General features: G+C 50.1%; 1 long non-coding RNA gene across 1 annotated transcript; it reads right to left on the minus strand.

Annotated features, from left to right (window-relative positions):
• Nucleotides 1-479: 479 nt before the first annotated feature.
• On the minus strand, nucleotides 480-18,954 carry LOC132349011 (uncharacterized). Its single transcript, XR_009497611.1, has 3 exons — nucleotides 18,875-18,954; nucleotides 10,323-10,513; nucleotides 480-746 (listed from the first exon to the last, which is right to left on the minus strand). It is a non-coding gene; the product is annotated as an uncharacterized LOC132349011 (long non-coding RNA).
• Nucleotides 18,955-25,768: the final 6,814 nt, after the last annotated feature.

Consider the following 25,768-nt stretch of genomic DNA (forward strand, 5'->3'; position numbering starts at 1 on the left):
CCCAGGCCACACTGGCTTCCTCATCATCCTCACACATGCCAGGCACGATCCAGCCTCAGGGCCTTTGCACTTGCTGTTTCCTCTGCCGGGAATGGTCTTCCTTCACATAGCCCCATTGCCCAATCCCTCATCTCTTTCAAGTCTGTCCTCAAATATTTACTCAGTGAGGCCTCCTCCGGCCCTGCTCCCGTGTTTAGATCTGTACCTCTCTGTGGTGCTCCATCCCCCTTCCCTGGTTTATTTTTCTTCTTAGAACTTATTGCTAGGGAGACACATCTGAAATACAGTATATTTAATTTACCTATTAATGTGTATCCCCCCTGTCCACCCCTCCCCCCAAAATGTCAGCAGGAGGAGCAGGTTTGCCTGCTGAGGTCCGGACACTGTTCCAGGGACTCGGGACCCAGCAGAACGAAACACTGAGCCCCTGACTTCTTCTTTTTTTTTTTTAATAAATTTATTTATTTATTTTTGGCTGCATTGGGTCTTCTTCGCTGCATGCGGGCTTTCTCTAGCTGCGGCGAGCGGGGGCTACTCTTCGTTGCGGTGCGTGGGCTTCTCGTCGTGGTGGCTTCTCTTGTTGCGGAGCACAGGCTCTAGGCGCGCGGGCTTCAGTAGTTGTGGCGCACGGAGCTCCTGACTTCTTGACACTTCAGCCTCATGGATCTGAATGCCAGCACTGCCACGAACTGAGCAGGAGACTTTGAACCAGTGAGTGCATCGCTCCCCGGCCTCAGTTTCCCCATCTGTGAATGGGACGACGATCCCTCACTCCCAAGGCCATTGTGAGGCTCAGCGAGCAAATGTCTCGGAAGCACCTGGCACCCAGTGGGCCCTCAATCAGAGCTCGGTCCTCCCCTGTCCAGCCCCCGGGCTGGCTGTCCCCCAGGGGACTGTGTTGGGAGCGTTATTTTTAACCGTGGTTCCAGCAGGCTAGGCAGCAGCTCTGAAGGCCGCGGGAAGACCACAGGGAGAGCAACATCCCGGCTCTTGACGCCAGGAGACTGCGGCGTGGAAACATCAGGGGAGGACGCCCTGTGTTCACGGTCTGCCCGGTAACCCTTTATGCGAAATTATGTCATGTCACCCGATGCTGTTTATAAACTTAGCGCTGACCTTTCCCAAGCAGGGCGCTGGGAGAAGGGGCTATTATCCCCATCTCCCCACTGCCCCACCTCCCCGAGGAGCTATTGGCGGCCCCTCCTATTCGCCCACATTTACACAGAGCAAAGTTGGGGCGCTGGCCTCTGGCCAGACTTTGCCCGTTTATTTCAACACCTCCAAGTGCTCGCAGCTGACCAGCCCTGGGTATTTTTAAACCCTGGCCTGGGCCAACCTCTTTGTCACATTCTGGTCGGGGCTTGGACTGAGTGCGTGCCCCAGTTAGGGGAGCTGAGGGTTTGGGATTCGTTTGACAACAAACATATAATCAAATTCCAGGACCTATGCGCCTACTGTGTGCCAGGCCCTGTAGCAGGAATGGAAGCCCCAGGGGGCCTAACTCACAGAGCCTGTCCTCGAGGTGGCCTCAGTCTTGCGGGGACACTGTGACAAGTGCTAGAATGGAGGCTAAGATAGAAATTACAACTCGACTATCTACAGGGCCAGCAGGTTGTGTAAATGAATGAAGCGGGCCTGGTGGGAGGTGACAGTGAGGGGTGGGGACTGCGGTGAACTGGCAAGCTCCTGCCCAGTCTGAAGGGGGCGGCCGCTCCTCAGCTCTGACCTCTGTTGCCATGTGGGAATCAGGCCCGGGGTGCCCAGAGCTTCAGAATTTTCAAGGGAAGTTGCAAATCCAGGTTTATGTGGAGTTTCATGCAAAAATCTCATGACTTTTAAAGGTTGGCAACGAATTTAAAAAAAAATGTTAAAAACATTCCGAGAGCCAAATGAAACCCATTTGTAGGCTGGACTCAGCCCACAGAGTCAAGTTGATCGAGGCAAACAGTTTGTGCTTTCTGATGCAAACAGATGCGTTATAAAATGTTCACCACATACGGGCTGAGCACCTACGATGGGCTCCTTCTACTGTTCTAGACCCCAGGGAAAGAGCAGGAAACAAGATGCACAATATTCCTGTCCTCATGTTGCTTATATTCATTCAGTGGTGTGCTGGAGCTGGCTTGCACTGCTGGCTGGCGAATTCTGCAAGCTGGTTTCTACACAGCCATCACAAACATTTTCAAATTATTTGAACTTACAATTAAATAAATTAGAATACAAATAAAAGTAACAACTACTCCAAACTCATCACTTTCTAATTAATGTACTGTTTCATATTTCTTGAGGTTATTGACATCTATTGTATGAGATTGCATCATACACCACACTCTGTGGTGGAAACAGTATCTGATGGCATGTCACTGAATACCTCTTCTCAACTCCACGTTCAGTGAAGTCATGCTGGGAGCTTGAAATCAGCCACCGTGGGAGTGTTTATGCCCCAGAAATTGGCAAATGTAAACATCAGAGCTCCCCACTTGCCGAGAGCCTGTCAAACATTTAGCAGCAAACTAGATTAAAACAAATATACGGATAATACGTAATATGTCAGATAGCAACAACTACAATGAAGGAAAATAAAGTAGGTCGAGGGACAGGTGGTGATGGAGGGGAGTATTTTATATGGGCAGGTCATGGAAGTCTTCTCTGAGGAGATGATATTTGAGCAGAGACCTGAATGGAGTGACAGAATGAAACAGACAGATATCTTTGTTTCAGGCAAAGGGAAGAGCAAGTTTCTGCCTAGGGACAGGAACAAGCTTTCTAGTTCAGGAACAGGGAGAAGGCAAGTGTGGCAGGAACAGAGTGAGGGAGGGAAATGGGGTAGGGATGAGGTTGGGGAGGTGGGCAAAGGTCAGATCATACAAGGTCTCATAGGCCATGGGGACGACAGGGATTTTTATTCTAAGAGGAAGGGGCGTTTTAGAGGGTTTTGAGCAGGGGTGTGACCTGACTTAATTTATCTTTTACAAAGGCCCCTCCTACTGTGATGGAGTAAAGCTGGGAAGCCAGGAGACTAGGGAGGAGGCCACTGTCACAGTCCTAGCAGGTGAGGATGGTGGCCGCCGGCACCATGGTGGTGGCTACAAAGGTAGCACAAGAATATGGATTCAGGATGTATTTGGCTGCTGAGGTGACAGCACTTCTGATGGATGGGATGTGTCTGGGTGAAGCAACAGGGTATCAAATATGGCTTCTAGGTATTGTCCTGAATATCTGGGTGAGAGGTGGCACCGTTTACTGAGAAGAGAAGACTAGTGGGAAGGGCTGGGGTTTTAGGAGGGGAAATGGGAGATTCTGAGGTTCTGTTTTGTGACATTTGAGGGGTCTGTGTGAGACCCACGGGGAGGTATCCACTCGCCAGTTGGACATCAGAGTCTTGCCAGTTGGAGCACAAGGTAGTTCCGGAAGCAGTGTCTCTCTGTTGCTGTGGCAACTCCCAGCCAGGGGGACAATACTGCTGGGGGGTTGGGAGGGGGGTTTCTGGGAAGGCCTCACAGTGAAGGAGTTGTGAAGGATAGGGAGAAGCATCTGGCAGGTGGAGAATGGAGGAACCGCATCCCAGGGGGAGGGCACAGCAGGGGCAAAGGACTGGAAGCAGGAAAAGCATAGCCTTTTCGGAGGATGGTGTGGGAGGGGCCCAGGTGTGGGAGAGAGGCTAGAAAGGCAGAAGGGCAGATCTCTCAAAGGGCTGCTTCTTTCAGCCAAAGGAGGCTGGAGTGCACCCTCAGGGCACAGGGTGAAGTGTGTAAGCAGGTTCAGGCCACAAAGAGCACCTTAGGAAGGAAACACTGCACCCACTCTGGCCTGAGGTTGCACAGGTCAGGTGGAGGATCCCCTGCCCTGCCCTCCCCTCCCCACTGGGCCCCCCAGCACCCTGCCCTCAGCGTACACAGCAAAACGCCCCTCTAAGTCAGCCTGGAACATTTGCCAACCAGCCAGTTTCTTGGAGATATTTTGCCGACTAACCAGGAAAACAAAATAACCCTGAGGGGAGGGAGGAAGGTCAAAGGAATATTCTGGAACCTTTGGTTTCTGGATTCCCATCAGGTGGAAGAGCCAGGAGGTCACTTCCCCGGACTGAGGGATGACTGAAGCGAACATGGCACGGCAGGGACTTGGGTGTTTACAGGAACTTTTGTAACCAATCTCAGGTATAGGCGTGGGGGAAATGGGGGTCTGGGTTCAAAGGCAGGTTTTTCTGCCACATATTTGCAGTGTGATCTTAGGCAGGTCTTATCTTTCTGAGTCTCGGTTTCCTTATCTGTACAAAGGGATAATAGTGGCACCTGTAATAGTGTCACTCACCAGTCTCCTGGAATTGCTGGGGGATGAAATGAGATAAAACAGATCAATAATTTAGCCCAGTGCCTAGCTCATACCAAACTCCCAGTCAATGTCAGCTGTCAATCATTATTTGCAAAGTTATTAATTATTGAGCACTTTCTGAATGCCAGGCTTTGAGCAGTTCACACTACCTCATTTAAGCCTCATTCCCTCCCTGTGATTGAGGATTAGTATTGACTCTGTATTACAGACAGGGAAACTAAGCCTCAGAGAGTTGACCTGGCTTTCCCAAGGTAAGTTGTCTCAGGGGACACAGCTGGGATTTGAACCTGCATCTGACCTCATAACCCATTTCTATATTCATTCTGTATTCATTCTGGGTTCTGCCTCCTGTGAATCGAATCAGGCTCCAGAATTCTGGTAAACAATAATCCAGGTGACCCCCAGTATCCCTCCACTCCAGTAGGGACCCCTGCCTTTCCTGGAGCCAGCCAGCTCAGGCTGCACCCTGGGCCTGGGGTGTGGAGAGGACACGGATGATGGCTGCCCCACGGCAGTGCAGGGCGTGGAGGAGCAGAGCCATCCTAGGCCAGCTGCGGCCTTCCTCTTGTATCAAGAGTCCAGCTGGGCACCCATGTCCCATCAATAAACGTGCCCCAAAATAGCTCTCTGGGCCTGGCCAGGGCAAGAGGTCCAGGACGTCCTGTTCCCACCGGCTCTGGCCAGAGAGTGACTGTGTACTTGGCCTTCCCCATTTGGAGGTTGCTGGAAGGGAGGGCAGAGCTCATCCTGCCTGTGGACTCATGGGAATTAGCAGCCCCTGAGCACCAACACCCACAACTTGGGACACTGTGATGCTTCCCAAATGCACTGCTGGTGGAACAGCGCCAGTGGCTTTTATCTTAGTAGACAGTCTCCCGGGGAGGTTAAGAACTTGGTTGCTGGAGTCTGGCTGGTGTGGGTTCAAATTCTGACTTAGCCATTTCCTAGCTGTGTGACTTTGGGCAAGTGACTTCCCCTCTCTGAGCCTTGGTTTTCTCACCTGGAAAATGGGGATAAACATTTCATAGGGTTGTTGCTGTGCTTCAGTGAGTTTGTGTATACACAGAACGGGTTGTAGACTTGGCAGGTTTTATATATTACTTGTTCCTCTCCCTCCCTCACCCCTGCAACATGAGCTCCACCAGGCAGGAATCTTTATGGTTTACTGATGAACTCCAAGGCCCATGGGAGGTGCTCACAGCTATTTGTTGAATAAATGGATGAATGAATGAATGAATGGAAATGCCAGGCACATAGCGAGTGCTCAAAAACACTTAGCAATGCTGTCTTAATGTGCCTTTGAAAAAAGAGAAGCTCAAGGATCAAATGTGACTCTCAATCGGGATTGGTCAAGATGTGGAGAAAGTTAAAGTGAGTCAAGGGGAAGAAAGACAAATGTTACACACAAAAGGACGGGAGGGAACTGGAGGGGGCAAAGCCGGGCAGGGGGGCTGAGACTGCCGGAAGCTGTGAACCACGGGGACAGTGGACGCTGGTCTGGAGTTCCGAGTCTGGGAGTTCAGGATGCTCGGGACACCGGCCTCGTGGTGTGATATCCTGGGGAGCAGCAACTCCTCACTTGTCACCTCCTGGCTCACCCCCACGAATGTGAATTTGGGGCCCTAGGGCTTCTACATCTGAGGAGCTGAATGCAAGGGGAAGAAGTGAGTAGGTTGGGCCACTCATGCTCCTAATAATCCTAGCAGCAACACCGATTCACGCTCCTGCAGCCTGCCCGACGCAGGCTTGCCAGGCTGAATGCTAGGGACGGCCCTAGGAGATGGGTACTACTATATCATTACTCCTGTTTTACAGATGAGGACACTGAGGCCCAGAGAGGTGGAGTGGGCTGCCCAAGGTCACAAGGAGAGTGAGTGGTCAAGCCCCTCCCTGCAGCCCTTCGGCCACATGTGGCCACGAACAGTTCCCTGAGCACATGGGCTCCCCTTTGCAGGGCCCTTCCTGAGCTGTCCCTCACTTGGAGCACTCTGCCCAGTCTTTTCGCTGGGCCCGCGTCACACTCCCTGGGTCCCTCCTTGGGGGCAGCCTCCCCTGACCTCCTCCCACCCCCAGCTCCTGCTGTCTCTTGCTGAGCTGTGACAGCTGTATATTCACCTGTCCTCAGGATCTTGGGGGCAGCTGAGGGGTCTGCATTTTCTCTGGGACACGGCACCCAGCACAGAGTGGGCACTGCTGGAAACTGTGGAACAAACACACCCTTGGGTATGGCTGTGACCCTCAGAGCCCTGAGTCCAGGATTGCACCTGGGACAGATGGTGGGTGGAGGGGACACCGAGACCACCGAGTCTCGAGCCACACTCTGGGGCCTTTACTGCTACTCCCTGGTCTGTTCATATACAGAGGCAGCCCTGTCCAGTGGTCAGCGCCTCAGCCCCAGGGCCCAACCGTGTGGGTTCAAATACCAGTGTAGCTACCACCCTCCCAAGGGACCCTGGGCAAGTGATTTAATCCCCTTGGCCTCAATTTCCCCACCTAAAAAATGGGGAAAATGATAGGGTTGTTGCGAGCATTAAATGAATTGAATACATGGTTAATGCTTAGAATCGTGCCTGGTACATGCCAAATGCTTTACAAGTACTAGCAGTATTATTATCATTAGGCAAGGTGGGTTATGCTGGGCTATAAGTAAGAAGTTTGGACTTTATCGCTGAGGGATGGGTATCAGCGGGCAGATTTTTAAACCTGTTCTGAGCTGGTTTCGATGACACTGAGAGAGATGTGAGGGTGATGCTAGAAGATCTGGCGTCAGGAGCTGCTGGGCTGTGCTCTGTTCTTCACCATGTGGTTGACCGAATTCTCACAAACACGCCAGAGGGAGCGCCCTTGTTACCCCTTTTCAGGTGGGGAAACCCCGACTCAGCAATAGTAAGTCACCTGCCCAAGGGTACATGGCCAATTAAGTAGCCAAACCACGATTCAAACTCGGTTATAAGTTTCCTGTTGCTACTATAACAAATGATGTCAAATTTAGTGGCTTAAAACAACATAAATTTGTTATCTTACGGTTCTGGAGGTTGGAAGTCCAAAATAGGTCTCCCAAGGCTAAAAATCAAACACAGGCTTGCATTCCTTCTGAGGCTCCAGTTCTTGCCTTTTCCAGCTTCTAGATGCCACTCACATTCCTGGCTCACTTTACCCCAACCTCTGCTTCCATCAAAACCTCCCCTTCTCTGACTCCGACCCCCCTGCCTCCCTCTTATAAGGACCCTTGCAATTACGTTGAGCCTCCTGGATAACCCAGGTTCACCTTCCCGTCTTGAGATTCTTTATCACATCCACCAAGTCCCTTTTGTCATGTAAGGTGACATAATCACAGGTTCTGGGGATTAGGACATGGGCATCTTTGGCGGAGCCATCATTCTACTTGCCACAGACCCGGGATCCAGGCCCAACCTAGCCTCTTTGGCTTCCCCTGCGAGCACCCCAGGCTGCAGGACCAAGAATGAGAGGATGCCCAGCGGGGTGGCGGGGAGCGCGGGGAGCCCAGGTCTCTCGTGGCAAGTTTGGGGTCTTTATGTGAGGAAGCCCCAGGGAGGGAGGGCAGGCCCAGACATGAGTGAGGTGGGCGGGGCTTGGACACGGGGACCAGAGGGGCCCAGAACACTAAACCAGCTGACCAGAGGAGAAGTGGGCCTGGGTGGCCCGAGCTGGCCATTTTCCAAAGGAAGTTGGAAATCCTGGTTTTTATGTGAAATCTCCAGTTTTTAAATGTTGGCAAATGATTCAAAATTATGAGAAAAAACTCCCTACACACACACACATGCACGCACCTACACTGTGTGTGAAGTCACACAGAACACCTCTGAGGCCAGATGAGGCCCACAGGCTGTGAGTTCCCGACTGCCGGCCTGCCTGGGAGACAGGGGAAAGCGAGTCCTTGCTGAGGGCAGCGGGGGCTGAACCGTCCATGGAGGAGCCTGAAGTAGCCTGAAGAGCTTCCCCCGGCTCTGCCGGGGGCGGGGGAAGCCTGGACAGGGAGTGGCCAAGAAGGGGACAGTGGGCTTCGAGGAGGTCAAGAAGCAGAGCAAGGCCACAATGAGGCCAGATCCGTTCAATCCCAGTCCCAGCTGTGACTCCAGGTGGGCAGGCTGCTGTGTGGCCTTGGACAAGTTACCTGGCCTCTCTGTGCCTTCCTTTTCTCTTGTGGAGGTTGACTCCACTCCACAGGGTGTCCAGTTCCACACATTCCTTGAACAAATCCCTGATACGTGTCAGGCTCTGTTCTGGCCCTGGGGACTCAGCACTGCACGAAGCAGGGCGAGCCCCTGCTTCCAAAGGCCATGGTCGAGCTGCTGGCGTGGGACTGGGCCTGGGCTTAATTACCAAGAACTCGAGAGTGGTCAGTTCCTCTTCCTCTGCCGACCTTTGCTTCTGCCACTTATCCCTAACGTAGCTGTGGCTTGTGACTTCCACTTATTCACTGAGCACCAATTGAATATCATGTATTCTATTCTCAAAATCTGGAGACTGATGTTATTATGGCCCCTATTTTACAGGTGGAGAAACTGAGGTCAGGACACACAGGTTACATAGCTAGGAAGGGGCTGTCTTGGGAAGGAACCCCTGACCCCAGAGACTATTCTCTAGCCCCTCCGCCTTAACTTTTAGCTACTTACCAGTCCCTAGGGAAGCTTAAAGCCATCAGCCAGGGCATCCTTGGAGGTAACATGGAGGAAATGTCCTCCCTTTGTGCTAAACTCTGTCCAGAATTACCTCTTCCCAACTTCAAACAGGCCCCAGTTCCTGACCTTGTTGACTGCATGGCCCTTGGCGCCTTGAGAGATTTCAAACAGCTGATCTTCTTTCATCTTTCTGGACTCGAGGTCTGAGCATTTTTCCGTCTCTCTGCCTGAGGCTGTCCTGGGACTCCCTAAGCCATTTTACCATAAACGTCCAGTTACTGGACCTACTATGTGCCAGGTACTTGATAGGCATGACCTCATCTAACCCTTAACAATTTAACCCTTAACAAGGCAGTGCCAGGGCAGTTGAGGAAACCGAAGCTAGATGGGGTGAAGTCACTTGCCCAAAGTCACACAACCCTGAACGGGATGGCTTCAAAGCCACACCGTGAAGCCCGGTGCCACGTGGCTGCTCTCCACCAACCGCTGAGTGGGAAGACTTTTCTGCTCTTCACCAAAACCTTCACCCTCCTCCCTCCCAGTTCATTCTCAATGCCTGAGAGCTTCATTTCCCATTAGTCCCAACGGGAGGGCTCCTTCCTGGGATCAGGGGCTGGGTGGCTAATGTGTTCCGAGGCTCCCTTCCCAGCCCCTTCTCTCATCTCTTGTGTGGGGTTCCCCAGTGGGGAAGTCTTCCCATCTTTCTCTCCCTAGAGTCTCCAGTTGCTGGGAAAAGCAAGAAGGGAATGAAAAGTGGATGCTGTGGCAGGGTGCAGGGACAGACTTTAGGGTTCCAGATTCCAAACGCCCAGGGAAAGTATGGTCAGAAGGGTGGAGCTGCCCAAATCAAATTTGGCTGGTTCTTATCAGCTCCGGAGCTCTTCGGACAGCGTGGAATCAAAGGAGGCCAGGACTATTTGTTTACTTTTTTTCCTCCTTTTTGGCTAAAGGAGATCAAAGCAAATCTGCTCTGCCCAGCTCCTCCTTCCTTTCTTTCTCTTTTCCTAGTTCCCCTTCTTCGAAGCCTGAGAACTAAAAACCCTAAATTTGAGAGGGAGGGTTTGTTATCACCACCTCATTATCCCTGGTGTGACTCTGTGCTGAGCCCTAGGTCGAGCACTTTATGGGAACAATGGCATAGATTCCTGCAAATGATGAGTGACAGCTCTTATTATTCCCCTGGCAGAGGAGGAAACTGAGGCACCGAGAGGGAAAGTCACTCTTCAGAGGTCACTCAAGATTCTGACTCCCTGGTTGAGGCTCTCGAGCCACATCCCTCCTCCAAACCTGTATTTCCACCAAGAAAAATGACATGAGTATAAAAGGGGCTAACAGCAGAAAACCAACCTCAAATGTTCCCTGAGTCTCTCTGCTGTGCCCAGACCTGAGTTCAGGGGCTACAAACTCCAGTGACTTCAGTGCCCAGGCAAGACACACAGATGATTGAAGGCAGCCGGGTGGGAGGCAGCAGGGAGTGGTGGAGACTGCGGTGAACTGGAAAGCCCCGGAGTTTCAACTCAGCACCAGCCCATGGCTGCCTTGGGAAAATAAGGCCCAGTATTAACAGGGTTTTCAGGCAAGCCAGAATTCTAGACATTTTATGTGAAATCTCTGTATTTTTTTTTTAACATGGTGGAAGATGAGAGTCTATTTTTATTTTAGTGATAAATAGAATAAATTGATAGTGTGCTATGCTGGCATCCTGGATTCAATATTCCATTTTCTCAGTGAGTTGAAATACCACCTTTGTCATAGTCCTTCCCACCGTTCTTCCATTCTTCTGTTTCATACTTTTCCTTGTAAACTCCAAGATGATTTTATCAAATTAAAAAAAATCCTGTGGGTCACTACTTGAAATTACATTAAGTTTATATATGTTGGCAGAATTGTCATTTGAAGGGTGTGAAGTCTTCCCGCCTATTTATTCTCATCTTATTTCATGCCCTTTGGGAAGATATTTTAGTTTTCTTCCAAAGTCTCTTGATTTTTAAGTGATGGGGAAATTCCAAGATGTTGGAACTGCATGGGCTAAGTAACACCTCCTGTGGGCTGCATCTGGCCTGGGGCCCCCTGTTACCCCCTGAGATTCCGGGCGGCCTCACCCCGGGGGGTTGGGGGGCGCTGAACACGCTGTCATTCAAAGATAACCCTGTTCCAGGCAGAGAGATCTCCGGAGCCAGGGACCTCGGGGCAGGCTGGGCTGAGAAACTCTGGGATGTTCACCGCTTGACCCACCCTGTGGAAAGGCAGGGTACCCACTTCCTTCACACTCAGCCAGATAAGCCCACAGAAGCGACCCTTTCCTGCCAGGGCTCCAGCCAGCTCATTTTTGACTAGCACTTAAAACAGTAATTAAAAGTAATCCACACGGTTGGGTTTTTTTAACAAAAATTTAAAAAAATAATAAGAAGAAAACACAATCAGTTGGTCAAGGAATATCTGTTGAGGGCCACTAATGGGCACTGCTCAGAGAGCTGTGGCTGGGATTCCAGCTTCATGGATATTATGTTCTAGTGGGAAACACAAGGCCATAAACCCAGAAACAGATGAAAAATCAAGGTACATTCCAGTGATGATCAGTGCATGAAGAGATGAAAGTGATGGGAGGCTGGAGGACTCCCATAGCCAGGGGCTTGGGGAAAGCCTTACAGCAGAGGTGCCGATATGCTAAGACCTGAGTGATGGAAAAGAGACAGCCATGGTGCCTCCTTGGTGATCCTGACACCCCGGAAAACCACTGTGACATTTGGGCGTATGCCCTGCCAAACTTTTTTGCCTAATTCTATTTTTATATTGATGTGGTTTTAAAAAATTTTTTAATTTCTGTTGTACATGTTTGCATTTTCCAAAAACCAAAAGTGGCCACATACTGTTTTATAACCACCTTCTTTTCCTACTCGAAGTCTCAGTTTCCCCATCTGTGAACCAGAGTTGATCTTAGTAGCTACACCACGTGAGGGTGAAACAGGCGGGTGTGAAGATTACCCAAGAAAATGGCCTATGGCATATGATTGATCCAAAGATCAGTCATTATTGGTATTTAAAAAAAATTTTTTTTTTTCTGTTTTTTGGCTGTGCCTCACGGCATGCAGGATCTTAGTTCCCTGACCAGGGATCGAACCCTTGCCCCCTGCAATGGAAGCACAGCGCCTCAACCACTGAACTGCCAGGGAAGTCCCTCACTATTGGTATTTTTAAAAAATCACTTTGCAATAGCAGCCCTGAGAGGTGGAGATTATCATTTCCATATTGCAGGGGAGATTTCAAGGCTGAGATGGGAGCCAGCTGGGGAGAGGGCAGGACATCATTCCCCGGCCCCCCAGCCTCTGCACCGTGAAACCTCAACCAGATAGCACCCCTTCCTCCCTGGAGAGGAAGTTAAGGCTGAAACCAGGGGCTTCTTTTCGTTTGTTTTTCTCCTCTCTGTGATGTTATTCATTTTTGTGAACATCGCACTTATCTGATGTCACAGGTTTGGGGAACCCAAACCGCAGACACAAATATGCCGTGTTATTCTTTGAAGGATTGTGTGGCGAGATAAGGGAGCTTGGTGCTGGGGGGATACAGCATGCAAGGAGGCACGGCTTGTTCTTGCAGAACTAGGAGCGTCAGGGTTTGTTCTTGGGTTCAGAGTCGTCAGCATCTTTGGTGGGAGCTCAGTCACTGGTCACTGTCTCCCAGGTCACACTGGGTGTGCTAAGACTCACCCCTCCCCAGTGCTGCCAGAACAGCCAGCCAACAGGCGTGGGGGAAACCCAGAGACATCACCAGCACCACAGCACCAGCATCTCCTGATGATGCTGCCGAAAAGGCTGGTGGCCCAGTGGTGCCTGAGGCTAAAGCATGCTGGGCCCTTCCATCTTCTGGTAGATTCTTAGTTAACCCGAAAATCCTGTTTGGTTTTCCTGTGCTTTTTGAGAATGTCACTCAAACAACTGAATTCCCTCTCTGACCTAAGTGTCATGAGGCCTGCAAAAACCCTGCTTCCTGCTTCTGCCCTGACCCCCATGCAGACTCTTTATCCACATGCAGTCGATGGGATCCTGTGAAAACCCAAGTCAGGTCACATCCCTCGTCTGCTCAGAACCCTCCTGTGGCTCCCACTTCACTCAGGGTCAAAGCCAAGTCCTTACTGTGGCCTGCAAGGTTCTGCCTGCCCAATCTTGCCCTCTCCTCCTCCACCCTCACTCCTTCATCTCTCCCACTCACTGCACTGGCCTCCACCATGCCCCTTTGGGCCTCAGGGCCTTTGCACTTACTGCTCCCTTACTCCCTTCACTACAATACATTCTTATCAGAGCCGCTGACCCCCACCAAAGTGATGTCTCTTTCCCAAAATACCTATCCCTTACCCGGCTTTATTTTTCTTCCTAGCTCCTTGTCACTACCTGACATGTCAGATACTTGTTCTTTTGTTTACTGTCAAACTTGGACCTAAGTTTCTGGGGACTTTTGTGTTTCTCTGGTATCTAGAAACTTCCTGACACATTGAGTAAGCTCAATCATTTCTTCTTTTGTGTAAATAAATGCAAGAATCTTGGGGTCAACTACTTCAGACCAGAGGGTTCAGGATAATAAGAATCATAAAGGATTTTAAAGCGGGGACTTCCATGATCAATTGGTTTGGGAATGATGACTGAAGCTTCTGAAAGAGGCCACATGGTCTAACTGTGGGGCACGCACGTCGTGGAGGCTGCTGGATAGTGTTGTGTGGAATACAGACAAATTAATATCAGTGCCTCCCTCGCCTCAGGGATTAAATCAGATGATATGTGTACGATGCTTAGCCCCATGCTTGGAATGTGGTGCTCAGCAAATGGTCATTGTAAGTACCAGCTATAGCAAGAAGGGGAGCATGGAGACAGGATTAGCTGACATCCAGGTTCCTGGATCGAGTGACTGCACGGATGGGCATGCATGAAACTGAAAATAAAGGAGGAAGTTCGGGGTATGGTTGAGGCCAAGGGTACCAGGGTCAGAGTGGGAAAAAGAGTTGAGGGTTTGTGAGATGTCTCAGTGAAAATGTCCAGTTAACAGGTGGACTCAGGAGAGAGACCAAGCCTGGAGTTACAAATTTGGGGATTACCAGTGCAAAGATGGTAACTGAAGACCCAAGGATGGCCCTAAGTCAGAGACCATGTGCAGAGAAGGAGTAAAGGTGAGGATGGAACACTTAGGGACTCCCAGTGTCCCTCTTCTGCTCAGGGCTTTGTCCTGAGACCTGACTTAGCTCTTCAGGCTGGGGAGGGGTCCCCCTCCTTGAGCACATGGACTGATACCCCCTCAAATAAAAGTGAGTTCTCAGCCAGGCAGAAGAGCTGACAATGGCTATGGCTGGGTAATTGACAAGGTCCACCTCACCTCTATTGTCTGGAAATTTTTTATCCATCCTCTTCTCTCCTCAACTCACCACAATGTCATTACCATTCTCACTACATGTATTGGTCATCTACAGCTACAATAATGCTACATAACAAACCACCCCAAACCTTTTACTCTCTTGAATGTGGAGGGAGAGAAGAGAGAGACAAGAAAACCATAGATGAGACTGAAAAAGAGAAGTCAATGAAGTAGGATAACCAGAAAATAGAGGTGATATCAGAGCCAAGGAATTCTTCACCGTTCCCTGGAACCACACCTGTTGACATGTGACCTCATGGTTCCTCTCACAAAAGGGGTGGAGCATATTTCCTCCACCGTGACTTGAGTTCAGCCACTTCAGTGACTTGCTTTCACCAACAGAATGAGATGAAAGTGACAATGTGTCCGTTGGAGACTAGGCTTTAAGAGACCTTGCATGTTTGCACCTGGGTTTTATGCCTCTGCCGTCACTGTAACCAGACACACCTGGTAAAGTCCATGGGTCCCAGAAGAAGATGAGAGGCATGTGAGGCACAGCAGAGTCACACCAGCCAGGCCTGCCTAGCTCAGCTGACCTCCAGTTGAACAGCAGGCAGGTGGATGGGTCCAGCCAAGATCAGCAGAGCCATCCAGCCAAGCCCACACCAGATCAGCTGACCTGCAACAACTCCATATTCAAGAGAATAAAAGGTTTGGGGGTGTTTGTTATGCAGAATTATCAGAATATTGTTATGAGATTGCGGTGAGTTGAGGAGAGAAGAGGATGGGATTTTTAAAATTCTGGTTAATATAGATGTGGCAGACATTGCTGACTGTTCAACCACAGCCATTGTCAACTCTTCTGGTTGGCTGAGAGAACCCTCTTTTGTTTGAGGGGGTATCGGCCTATGTACTCAAGGAAGGGGTCATCCTCCCAGTCTGAGAAGATAAATCAAGTCTCAGGACAGAAGCCAATGGTAGAGTAGAAAAAGAGAAAAACACACTTGTCCTGTATAATGTCTTTGAGTCTTTGCATTAACATCCCTTGAACGACTTGTGGCAGATACTCCTCGGTGCCTGCCCAATACCCACCCTTCCTTTTATCCTTGTTTACAGAACCCTGATTTTATTGGGATGGCAATAGGCCAGCTGAAAGCACTCAGTCTTCTAAAGTCCCTGACAGCTATCAGTGGCCATGTGATCCAGGTATGAGCAATAAAAATTTAGCAAAATTTGCCAAGTGGGGCCCCTGGGAAAGCTTTTTGAAAAGAGACAAATGTAGTGGGCATTCTGCTTGCCCCTATCCTCTTCTTCGTGCCTATAATGTGGATGTGAGCTGGAGACAGAATGGCCATCTTGCAACCATGACCAACCGTGAGGACAAAAGCCACATGTTCAAGATGGCCAAGCAAAAACCAGGAAAGAACCGGGCCCCCAGTGGCATCACTGAGTCATCCTATCAGCCAGAGATGCCTACCCTTGGATTTAGTAACAGGAGACAATAGAAACTTGTCAATGGTAAGGTTTTGTGTTACCTGCAGCTGAATGCATGACTGAGAGATCCAACCCACTGCCTCTGGATTTCTAAGCACACAGAAAATACATTTCCTTAATGATTAAGGAAATCATTTTCTGTGATTTCTGTCTTTCAATGAGTTTTCTGTCCTTGTAGCTGAATGCATCCTAGTGAGCCCTGAATTTTGCAGTGAGTTGACTTCCGGTAAACTGAGATATGCCAGATCTTGGACTTGAGTGATATGGGGGCAGGGGTCACTCTCACTCCTTCTGGAAAATCAGATGGGGAGAGAGAGGCATTCTGATTTCCTGTGCATCCTTCTGCCAGGACCAAAAGGTCTAAGGACTCAGGGTTAACTTCCACTTTAGATATCTGTGAAGAGTTCTTACTAGTCGAGTTGTTTGTTTGCTTGTTTGTTTTTGAAGGAGGAAACTAAGGTTCAATGAGGCAAATTTACCACCTAAGGCACTCAACCAGAGCTAGGTCTGGCCTGGGATCATCTTTTTTTCTCCTTTCTGGGCCCGTGTCTTCTCATCAGTAGAATGAGATTACTCAAGGGCAAAGCTTTTCAAACATTTCATTTCAAAGTAGGCAAAACTGTTTATAACTGAACTCTTAACTTGTCCAACCTATAGAAAAGATAAAAGAGAAACTGCTCAGAGAGAGGAGGGTCAGGAGGCCTGCAGCCTCCTCCCCAAGCCCCATGGCCCACTGGCACCTCACTGCAATCCTGGGTTTGCGGGAGGCTTTTAGGAAACACCAGCCTAGATTATCCCAAGGCCTTTGGGAAAATCTCTGAGACCAAGAGGGGAGTCTCTGATCTTTCAAACTTTGCTAAAATGTTTCGCAGACGACAGGCACGCACACAGCAAAACAAAACCAAAACCAAAAGCTCTCTAACAGTGCAAAAGGAACAGAAAGTCACCTCCCTCCCGTCTCTGACTTGCCATTCTTCCTGGAAAATACAGGGTCTTGTCTCCCAGAGAGATGGTCTGTGCGTCTCGCGGTATATATCTGTACACATATTGCCCCGTCTTACCTTGCAAAACACACACACACACACGCACGCGCACACACGTGCGCACATGCACACACATGCGCACGCACACACACACACACACATTGTAGCATCCTATAATCACTGTTTTGCATCTTGTTTTTCTTGGTTAATGTTACATCTTGGCAGTTTTTCCAAATCAGTACTCAGAGGTCTGCTTCATTGACTTCAGTGGCTACATGATATTGAAATACTATTTAATTTATTTGGCTAAAAAGGCCCTTTTTCTTGACTAAGAGGTACAAGGTACTATGTATAGAATAAATAAGATACACGGATATATTGTACAGCCAGGGAATATAGCAAATATTCTATAATAACTTTAAATGGAGTATAATGTATAGAAATATTGAATCACTATGTTGTACACCTGAAATAATATAATATTGTAAATCAACTATATTTTAATTTTTAAAAAACAAGAAAAGAAAAAAATAAAGAAAATGGAATACTAAAAACAACAAAAAAAAGGTTCCTATTCTTGGATACTCAGGTTGCTTCCAGTCTTTTACTGTGTCAAAGAATCCTGCAATGAAGGCCTTTAGTTCTTTATGTATGCATCTTGGTACACATGTGCTAATTTAGATGCTTGATTTGTTCTCTCTCTTTTTGTTTCTGTCTCTGTTTTTGTCTCTCTCTCTCTCTCTTTCTGCTTTTTTGCTTTATTTATTTATTTTTTGCTTATTTGCATTTTTCCACTTTTATTCTATGAGTATGTCTCATTTGTGGAATAATTAAAAGGATATGTTTACAGGCCCAGGCCTCTAGCTTCAGCCAAGTTAGATAAACAACCCCACGCATAAGCACAATTGAGAAAGAAAAAAAAAGAAAAATTCGGCCTCGCCTGCTGAGGCCTCTTTGGCTGGGAGGTTGCGTATCTGGAGAGCTGTGTACCAAGGCCCAGCCCTGCCTGCTGCAACACGTTCTGGAGTGCAGGGTCTGGGTTCTGGTTTAGGCTGTGTCATTAACTTGCCGGGTGACTCCAGGTAAGTCACTAAGCCCGGCTGAGCCGTCAGAAGAGCGTTCACTATGTGCCAGGCTTTCAGCTAAGTGTGATATAGTGTCTGGGGAGGTTGGTATTATTATCCCAACATCTCAGATGAAGGAAAGAAACTCAGGGAGATGAAGCACTTGCCAGTCTCCTCTAGATCAGTCAAGGAACCACCATCCACCCAGCCCAGGAGTCGGTCCTGATTCCTCCCCACCTCCCCTGCAAATATCAGCTTACCTTCAAGTACCCTTGGCTCTACCTTCAAAATATGTGCCTGTCTCTCACTGAATCCTCACCACGCAGCCTTCCAGGACCTCTGTCATCTACCCGCCACCCACCTTTCTAATTTCATCTCCCAACCCCACTCTTCCCCGGCTTTCTCTGCCCCATCACACCAGGCTCACTCCCAACCTTGGGGACTTTGCACTTGCTCCCCTACCTGGAGTCTTTTCCTTCCCAGTAGGTCCAGGACTAGGTTGAGGCAAGCGAGATGCCCAGGGTGAAAACGTTAAGGAGGCAACCTCCTGATCGGCCAACCTGCCCCTGAACGAACCTGAGACTGAGCCCCGCTCACATTTTGAACCCTGGGTCACTCGCTTACCTCACCCTTACCTGGCACTGCTTCCCAGACTTGGTTCTTCTCATCATTTGGGTCTTGGCCTAAATGACCCCCTCCTCAGAGAGACGCCCCCAGACCATCTTAGTTAAGGGTGTTCCCATCACTATCTAGCCCACCCCATTGTCTCATTTTCATTGCTCTTATTTTACAATTATTTGTTTTGTGCTTATCTCTACCCACTAGGTCATAAGCTCTGTGAGGGGGGGGGACCCATTCTCTGATACTATCTAGTATATTCTCTGCTATATCCCCAGCACCCAGCACACAGACAGCATTCAGTTTATAACATACTCAATAAATAACCGTGGGGCGAATGAATGAATGAATGCATGCATGAGCTGGTTAGAGGCAGAGTCACGATTCAACCCAGGTTTACCTGGCTCCAAAGTCAGTCCTCCCATCCACGACTGAGAAACAAGGGCCAGGGCACCCTTGACTGTGGCTTGTGTCACAGCCTGTCCTGATAGGAAGCCTGAGTCCCAAGGACAGGCTGCCTGAGGAAAGTTCTAGGTGGGGAGGAGCTTGGCCACAATCACGGGGGCTGCTGTCAGCCTCAGGCCTTCGTGAGGCCAGCTGTGCCCCACCCACCTCGTTCTAGTTTTTATTTTTAGAGGCAAGTTTTTGGGCACAGAGAAAGCTCCTTAGGAAAAGTCCAGCAAGAGGAGGAGGGAGGAGATTTTGAAAGCCGGTGGGAAAGTAGGTCAGGCCGGGTTGCTGGCTGGCATCCAGACGATAAGGCCTCTGTGCAAGTTTAATAACGTGAGCGACCGTATCCATGACATAATTCATAACTGAGAGGAAAGAGCGATTAAGGGGCAATTGTGCAATGTGGGACAAGCCTCCTTCACAGCTCATAAAAGCAGGAGCGGAGAGAGGTGACGCTGTCATTCTGGGGCCACTGGGGGCCGGGCAGGCAGCCCACGGAGACTGGGGGCTAAGTTTCTACATTGGGGGGTTTACACCCATCTTTCCTCTCCCCCTCAGGCTGCAGGGAACTAGGAGGACATGGAAGGCAGAGACTCCCTTCAGCAAGCACCTACTATGTGCCTGGCTGGCCTTGGGGCTGGGGTGAGAGCCATAAACATGGCATTTTGCCGCGGTTGAGATGCAGCTGCACTGTTTTGATGCTGCCTTGTCAAAATGGAAAATTACTTTGATTATCAAGTGAACTGTGCAACAGACACCCTGACACTTATTCCATCTCCCCCTCCCCCCACTCCAGTTACTATCGATTTTCAGTTTCCCCTTTATTCATTCTCTATTGTTTGATCTTTCCAGGAGCACTCTTTGCTTTTATAATCAGTTACACACACACACACACACACACACACACACACATTAAATCCACATCGTCATCTTTTCTCTTTCTTGAATAAGCCAAGCATGTGCTCACCCCAGGGCCTTTGCACTTGCTGTGCCCTCTGCCTGGAATGCTCCTCTCTTAGATAACCCCATAACTCACCCCTCACCTCCTTCAGGTCTTCACTCCAACGTTACCTTCCCTTTGAAGTCTTAGCTGACCAACCTTTTCAAAGCAGCAAACCCATCTGTTGTTCTCTATCTACCTCTCCTATTTTATTTTTATCTACAGCACTTATCACCAATTAACCCTCTCCATCTGCTGTTCACTTTTTTATTGCCTGCTTGGTCCCACTAGTATGTTAGTGCCACCAGCAAAGGGACTTTTGTCCATCTTGTTCTTGGCTGCATCTCCAGTGTCGGGAACTGCGCCTGGAACACTGTAGTTGCTCAGGAAATACTGGTGGTTGAATGAATGAGTAAATGTTTGCTACTATTATTGACTGATAAAAAGGCTGACCATTTGCTGGTTTGGTTTGGGGGCTGCCTCAGAATGCCCCCAACTCAAGCCTTTCTTGGATGCTGCTGTTGGGATCAGAAGTTGGCGTCATCAAGGCTGGTTCGGCTGGCCCGGGTATTGGCAGCTGGCAGCTGTTCTGATTGGTCAGTGCTCGGTTTGAAGACCACACCTCCTCCTTCCTTCCTGGGAACTCCTTGGCTACTTTAAGATTCTAAGTGCGTCAATCCACTGACCCCGTCCATTCATGAACATTCTCGTGCAAGGGAGCCAAGCTCTGTATGCAAAAGTGGTTCCTTGCAAAACTTCTCACAATAGTGAAATAGTGCGCGCACGCGCACGCACACACACACACGCAACAGAGTCAGGGATACACACGCCGTCGCGCACAAACTGAGACACACCCTGACCTCGAGATCCAGACCCGGGGACACACACACACGCATACAATTAAACACACACACTCATTTTGTCATTCACACACCCAGACGCATGCTCACATGCCCGAGCATGTTTGCACACTCAGCAGTAGACGCAGCTCCCCACCCGGCACCCTCACACACAGCACACAGATAACTACTCACTCACACCCACACACACGCAGTCACACACGCGTGCACACACATACGCACACTCATTCACCTTCTTAAAGCCATGCGTTCACTCGCTCACACACCCTTACACAGTCACCCACACACACTCGCACACAGTGGATCCCCCCAGACACCACCAGCCACGCCTCCTGGGACACACACCTCCCACCCTTCCCGCCGGCCAAGGCCCCCAAGAGCCGGTCCTTGGCTGTGTTTAGAGGACTAGGGACAGACCACATGCCCTGACCCCGGCCCACCCTGGATCTCTCCACTCTGACCCTGGGCCACCCCGAAGCCGCTCAGCGGGAGCACACAGGGCCAGGGCCAGCTCCGTAAGCAGCGGGTGTGTGATGCCCACATCAGCCTGACTGCACCGCCTCGGGGCACGTCTGCCCGGCTCATCTGTGCCCCGGGCACCCGCCCACTTCCTCCCCATCAGAGGGCAGGCCGGCCTGCTTACATCAGGCGGTTTCTGGGCCTGCGTGGCACCTAGAACAGAGGAAGGAAGCGATCTGTCCCAACCGCGGGGGGCTGACCCGAGGAGCCCAGGACCTGCCTGGCGGCTCCGTGACCCAGGTCCCCTGAGGCTGGGCTGCCCGTTCCTCCACCCGCAGGGCACCGTGACCCTGGCTGGGGCCACAATTCTGGGTACTGGGCTCTCTGAATTAGCCCCCGAGGTTGCGAGCACCTTTCCTCCCATCCCTGAAAATAAGGACAACAATGACTGATATTCACGGAGGACTTACTGTGTGCCAAGCACTGTCCTAACTCACTGTGGATTATCTCCTTAAACCCTCAAACAACAGCCCTATTGATAGGTGTTATCATCATCTTAGTTTTACAAATAAAGAAACTGAGGCACAGAGGAGTTAGGGGACTAGCCCAAAGAGCAGGAATTGCCCCCCCCAGTGGTCTGGCTCCAGACCTCAGCCACCCCACCCTCTCCCAGCTTCTCTGTGTTGTTTGTTTGTTTGTTTTCGTGAGCCTCCACTATCCAAGGCCTCTGCACCTCACACCTCTCTGAATCCCAGCAACAATCTCAGGATCAGGGCACCAGTATTAGCCCCATTTAACAGATAGGGAAACCGAGGTTTAAATGACCCGCCTGAGGCAGACAGCAAGGAAGAGGCAGGTTTGTACCTGGGTCCAAGGGCTCTTTCTGCAGTGCCAGGCCATTCCCTCATGTGCCAGAGGACTTTGACAGCACCAGGGGCAGGGAAATGGGGGCTTTGGAGGGTCTTAGTGGCCATACAACAGAGAAACAATAATACGTTTATGACAATGACAACAAAATTTTTCTACCTTTTAAAATAAGTGGGAAATAACGAACACACAATAAAATACACAGATGTTTATGGGTTCCATTTGATGAGATCTGACGGATGCACTCAAGAATCACCCACCTAAAACATGATACAAACATTTCTACGACCAAGTTCCCTCATGCTCCTTTCCAAACAACCCTCCACTACTTCAGCCCCAGGTAACCACTGATCTCTGCTTTGTCATCACAGGTCATCCTGTTTCACATCATAGGTTAGTGTTGTTTCACCCAGAGTTTCATATAGAGGAAATCACACGGTATGTGCTGTTTTGCATCTGGCTTCTTACATTCAACGTAACACCTGCAAGATCCACTGTGCTTTTGCAAGCATCAGTAGCGGGTTCTTTTTATGGCTGAGAAGTGTTCCACTGTGAGAATGTTCCAGAGCTTGTTTATCCAGCCTCCGGGGGATGGGGTCTGAGTTTCTGGCTGTTGTGAACGTCTGCACACACTGAGCACAGACTTTGAGCCAATCCCAGTTCTAACCTAGTGTCCTTCGCAGGCACCGTATCTGTTAATCCCACCCCAGGTCGTCATCACTGTCCCCACTTCGGGGCAGGAGGAAATGCAGGCTCAGGGCGAGAAACCCAAAGACACAGAGCTCACAGTGGCCAAGGCAGGTGAGCAACGCTGAGCAAGGGACAGATGGAGACACGGTCATGGCAGGAGGCCCCGGCGCTGGGAGTGCATGCTTAATGGAAACCGAGCTGGAGCCACAACAGTGACGACAGTGGCCTGCATTTATGAGGCACCTACTAAATTCCTGGGCCTGCTCTAAATACTTTGCATGAATCAACCCATTCAGTCCTCCCAACAATCTCTGTTATCCTCTTTCACAAGTGGGGAAACAGGCACAAGGAGGATGCGTCCTATCTCCAGGGCCACGCAGCTAGCGAGGAATGGAGCTGAATCTGGACTCAGGTGACCTAGTACTACGTGCTTCTCTTAACCACAAGTCTACACCATCTCTCCAGCCCTCCTTCTACGCACCTGGGGCCTCTAGTCGGGCAGGCTCAGGTCCCGTCTTACCTGGAGGCATTTCCACTCATGGTCATCTTCCTGCTCAACTGGGAACCACCACCACCACCCCCCCCCCCCACCCAGTCTGGTCAGTTTAGGATCCAAGGGCCTGGTGCTGGGAATGCAGGCAACAGGAGGCAAGGTCAAGAGCAGGCCTCTAAAGTCAGCCTTTGAATCCCGGCTATGCCGTTTGCTGGATCAGTCACCTAACTTCTCTGAGCTTCCATTTCCTTGTCTATAAAATCAAAGATGATGACGAGGATAGTGACCTCAGGAGGATTCAGTGAGACGGGTGTGGAATTACTAGCACAGACATTTACCTTCACTTTGCTACCTGCCTGGGGCCTCTCAATGCTTAACCCAGGCTCACAGCAACCTTGCAAAGCAGATGCTGTTCAATTCCCATTTTACAGATGAAGAAAGCAAGTCTCTAAATACCACCTCCATGCTAAAAATCTCCAAACATACATCTCCTGCCAGAATGTTTCACCTGAACTCAGGCTGGAATATCCAGCTGCGACTGCACATGCCTGACTGAACTCAGCCTCCAGGTAGGAAACTGAACTTCTTCACCTCCCTGCATGACCCCGCCCCTCCTGTAGTCTTCTTCACTTCAGAAAATGCCACCTCTGTCTTTCCAGGGACTCAGGCCCAAAACCTTAGTGTCCTCACCAACTCCTCTCTTTCTCCAACCTCTGCTGCCCCACTTCGCATCCATCAGCCTTCAGAAGCCCTCTGGATCTGATCACTTCCCCCTGCTTCCACAGCCCCATCCCGGTGTGAGTCACCAAGCACTTGCTTGGATTATTGCAGCGTTCTCTAAACTATCTCCCCCATTCCGCCATTTCTCTGTACCCGATGGAAGTCAGATCACGTCTCTCCTATGCTCAACACCCTGCCGTGGCTCCCATGTTAGCCAGAGTAGAAGACAAGGTCCTGGCAGTGGCCTGTATGTCCTGCACAGTCGACCCCTGCCTTGCCTCTCTGACCACTCCCCTCCAGCCACACTGGCCTGCTCCCTGCTCTTGGAACACACCAAGCACTCTGCAGCCCCAGGGCCTTTGTACTTGCTGTTCCCTCTGCTTTGGACTCTCTTCCCAGAGATAAGCATGCAGGTCCTTTCTCGCCTCCTTCAGATCTTTGCTCAGATGTGAATGTATTCAGGGCCTTCCTTGGCCACCCGTTTAAATGAACAAGGCCCCCTTCATCAGCACACCTTGGTCCCCTTCTCTCCATGGCACCCATCACCAACCGACAGGTGGAGTTTTATTAACATTCTTATCATTATTAATTTAGAATATCTCTACCCACTGTGCCCCACAAGGGCAGGACTGTTTCTGGGGTGTCCATTGCAGCATCCTCAGCACCTCTGGATTTGGTGTAGAGTGCTTGCTCAATAAACGTTTACTGAATGCACGAATGGGGATCAGGAGGGGTTCGCTGACTTCCCCAGGCCACCAGGTTAGGACATGTTGGAGCTAGGATTTGAACCCGGGGGTCTGAGTCCCAAGCTGTGTCCTTAACCTCCCAGAGCCTGGTTCCAGAGATGGTGGCTGTCACCGTTATGACTTGTAAGGCAATACGCCCATTCTTCCCCACCCGCAAGGGAAGGCTGGGGGTGGGGGTGGGCAAAAGGGAGAGGTCAGGTTGGCTGTGGCCTCCAGCCAGTAGGAGATGACTCATCAACCTCGTGATGACAGATGACATTCCATCCCTTCCCCGGGGGGTCTTTGGCCCCAGATAAAGGGAGCACCCTGCTTCTGGGAAGAGGAGGACAAACAAATGGGAGAGTTGGCCAGGCCACTGCCTGGGGGCTTGCATGTCTGAGCTAGAGGGCCACGGTGTTCAGTTGTGAAGGGGGGACAGCCCAGACTGACCCCTGAGCCTCCCTTCTGGGGTCAGAGACACAGCCTGAGTCCTCTTATCAGGAAAATGGAGGGAGTTTTCTCCGTGAAGTCAACACCCCAGCCGCCCCCTCGGGCAGTCAGGGGAAAGCCTCTTGGTGCACCTCCATTTCCCCTTGGCATTTTTTCCCACTTCAGAAGAACTTGAGCCAGTCGGCAAACACATTTTGAAAAGGAACATCAAGGGGCCGCAGACTCTAGCCAGATGGGCAATATTTGATTTATATTTTAATTTTAAAAACTTCTAACTTAATAATACTTAAAGATAGTTCTGTTGCAAAAGACTCAAGCGACACACTCCCTACGGTGAGTTAATAGTATCTCTAGGATTGGGTTTGGCTGCAAGTAACAAGTCACAGACTCCAGTGGCTTTGCCAGCTAGAGGTTCCATTTTTCTTGTGTAAAAAGAAGTCCAGAGGTGGACTCGTTCAGGGACGTCACCAATGACCAGCTTCCTTGAATCCCACTTTGGTACGTGACTTTCAAACTCATGGCTCAAGAGGGCTGCTTCATTGCCTGGCATCCTATGCTCAGCCCAGGAGAAGGGCAGAGAAGGGGCAAGACATGGGCCAAGTCCCCCTCTTAGATCAAAAACACGGTGGCTTTCTCAGAG

The sequence above is a fragment of the Balaenoptera ricei genome, chromosome 15, assembly GCF_028023285.1.
Source record: "Balaenoptera ricei isolate mBalRic1 chromosome 15, mBalRic1.hap2, whole genome shotgun sequence".
Lineage (NCBI taxonomy): Eukaryota > Metazoa > Chordata > Mammalia > Artiodactyla > Balaenopteridae > Balaenoptera > Balaenoptera ricei.